Raw genomic sequence first — 3,009 nt, 5'->3', positions numbered from 1 at the left:
ATTACCCACAAACAAAATGGGCACTTTAAACACTTGATTGCAAATTGTTGCTTATAATATTTATATTGTCTTCCATAGAAAAGTCTCTGAAAGCTGATAAAGAGGGTTAAAAAATGCTGGCATAAAGAGTGACCAATGATTAAAAAACTTTCAACCTAATCATGGCAAAAAAACACATGTGGCCTCCCAAAAGATGTCCACATGCTAATTCCAGGAGGCTATGTATATGTTACCTTACTTGGCAAAAGAGACTTTATAAAGTAATTAAATTTGAGATCTTCAGCTAGGATTATTATCCTGGATTATCCTATTGGGCCAAATATAATTGCAAGAGTCCTTATAATAGGGAAGCAAGATAGTCAACGAGAGAGAAAAAGATGATGTGATGATGGAACCAGAGCTTTGGGTGATGTGCTTTGAAAATGTAGAACTGAACCTTGAATCAAGGAATGGAGGTGGCCTCTAGAAGCTGGAAAAGGCAAAAAAAAAAACAAAACAGATTCTCTTCTGAAGGCTCTAAAGGAGCAAAACCTGGCTTGATCTTAGACTTCCGATGGTAAACAAATAAATGTAACCACCAAGTTTGTGCAAGTTCGTTATAAGAGCAAAAGGAAATTAATACATGACTATAAAATAAGGAGAGAGATTCCTACTAATCCAGGCTTTGTCTTTTTCTTTTCTCTCTCTCTTTCTTTTTTTTTTTTTGAGACAGTCTCACTGTTCGCCTGGTAAGGTGCCTTGGCATCATAGCTCACAGCAACCTCAAACTCTTGGACTTGAGCAATGCTCTTGCGTCAGCCTCCAGAGTAGCAGGGACTACAGGTGCCTGCCACAACACGCAGCTAGTTTTTTTTTTATTTATTTATTTTTAGTAGAGATGGAGTTTCCCTCATGCTCAGGCTGGTTTGACAACTCCTGAGCTCAGGCAATCCACCCGCCTCCATCTCCCAGAGTGATAGGATTACAGATGTGAGCCACCACGTTTTTCAATCCCAGGTCTATTGACATTTTAGGACAGATAATTCTTAGTTGCAGGGGCTGTCCAATGCATTGAGGGATGTTTAATAGCGTCCCTGACAACTACTCACTAGAAGCAAGTAACACCCTTCCCTCCTGTAGCAACCACGAATGTCTCCATACATTGACAAAATCACAACTGGTTGAGAACCACTGCTCTGATCCTTCTGCCTCTCACATCTCTGTCATCTTATGCCAATGAATATATCACATCCAATCTCTTCATTTTACTCTATAAAGCCTTAGATCAGCAGAGAAAAGTGATAGGGAGAAGTATGTGAGGAAGGAAAGAGGAAGGCCAGCAGGTGAAGAAAAAGATCAGGTGAGAGCAATGGAGAAAGAAGGAACTGCAGAAATGTGGAAGGAGACGCCAAAGGCCAGCCACTTACCTCACAGGACAGTTAAAAGACTGAAAACAGGAATTTATAGCCCCCTCCTTGTCTAGATTTTAACGACTATATTTGAAGACTTAGACATTACTATTATTCCATGTAGAAATTCATACTTGAGTGATTTTTATTGAAAGGAGGAGCGTGAAGAAGGAAGAAAAAGGGGAAGATCTTTTTAACCACACTAGTCTCAGGAAAAGCGGAAAGATGGGTAACATACTAATGATGAAAGGGGAGAAGGACAAGATTTCGTGATGCTGCCAAAGAAAAGATTGGACTAATTAGAGAAGTTCCATATTTTGAACCTGGAAAACACAAAACCAAAGCATGTCAGAAGTGGGATTCGAACCCACGCCTCCATCAGGAGACCAGAAACCCCAAGGAAGGGAAGGACAGTGCTTGAGTCTGGCGCCTTAGACCACTCGGCCATTCTGACACACAAGATAGGACGGGCTGTAATCACCTACTGTAACAAACAGCCAATACGTTCCCGCGCTTTCATTCAAAATATGCAGGCTGAAACAAAACACAAGTTCTGAAGTGACCGCGAAAACCAAAGGGGAATAAAGTTGAATTTTGATGGAAGCTTGAGGCGCACCATGGCACGTAGCTAAGGGACCCCCCACTGCCCCAGAACCCGAAGTACGGAGAGCCTGCTCGCGTCCACACTTCCCCTTCACCCGGTGCAACAAGCTTCCTTCCTCCCACCGACCTGCCAGCCCCACGTCCAAGTCAGCCCCAGTGGCGTGTGAATTTCGCAAATCTTTGAAAAGGACTCAGGTTTCGTTAGCGCTGGCTGCAGAGGCACTGCAGCTAGCTTCCTGCGGTGCTTAAGCTGTGTCCTTCTCACCGTTAAACTTGAAAAAGTAACACAGGAAAGGAGAGAGCCAGTGAAAAGACCTTAATCACCTCTGTTCTAATTGTCCTTCGAAGTGTCGGGGTAGGGTTGATTACATACTCTTACGGGTGTTTCTACGCCGATCTTCTTCCAGCACTTTCTTCATCCACTGGTTTTTATCTCCGTCATTCTCTTTCACCCACTCATTTCTTCATGCTGACTTAGGTGGGGCTGGCGGGTCAGAGGGAGGAGGGGAGCTGTGAATTGGAGCAGGCTCTCTGTTCTCCCGGCTCTGTGGCTGCCTTAACTATGCGCCCTAGTGGCAATCTCCAACTTCCATTAAAATTCAACTTTACTGCTCTTCGGTTTTCACAATCAATTCAGAACTTGTGTTTCATCCTACCTATTCTAAATGAAAGCGCTGGAGCTCACGCGAAGGGATGTGATATATGATAACAAAGATATAAGCAAAAAGGATTGGTGGCCATTATCAAGTAATAAACAGTACCCTCTTTCTCCCTCACTCCTCTCAGTGGTAAAAGTGAGAGGCTTTTATCTGCCAGTTTACAGCTGTCCTTGCTTCCATATTCTAAGGGAGGGCTTCCAGCATTATAGAGGCCAATTGTAAGTCAGCTATTGCAGGAGTGTAAGCTACTTTGTGAATGAATAATGGCCAGTGGGGAGTTGGTTTTGTTGTTGTTGTTGTTAACTTGTTTGTAATTTTTTTAAGACATGAGGTCTCACTATATTGCCCAGGCTAGGGCA

At 43.1% G+C, this 3,009-nt stretch overlaps 1 non-coding gene across 1 annotated transcript; it reads right to left on the bottom strand.

Annotated features, from left to right (window-relative positions):
- Positions 1-1,734: 1,734 nt before the first annotated feature.
- TRNAL-CAA (transfer RNA leucine (anticodon CAA)) lies at positions 1,735-1,842 on the bottom strand. The gene is made up of 2 exons: positions 1,805-1,842; positions 1,735-1,780 (listed from the first exon to the last, which is right to left on the bottom strand). It is a non-coding gene; the product is annotated as a tRNA-Leu (tRNA).
- Between the last annotated feature and the right edge of the window lie 1,167 nt (positions 1,843-3,009).

This window comes from Nycticebus coucang, chromosome 9 (genome assembly GCF_027406575.1).
Source record: "Nycticebus coucang isolate mNycCou1 chromosome 9, mNycCou1.pri, whole genome shotgun sequence".
In the NCBI taxonomy this organism is placed as follows: domain Eukaryota; kingdom Metazoa; phylum Chordata; class Mammalia; order Primates; family Lorisidae; genus Nycticebus; species Nycticebus coucang.
Note: the sequence above shows the minus strand (reverse complement) of the source record. Positions and strands in the feature narration are given on the sequence as shown.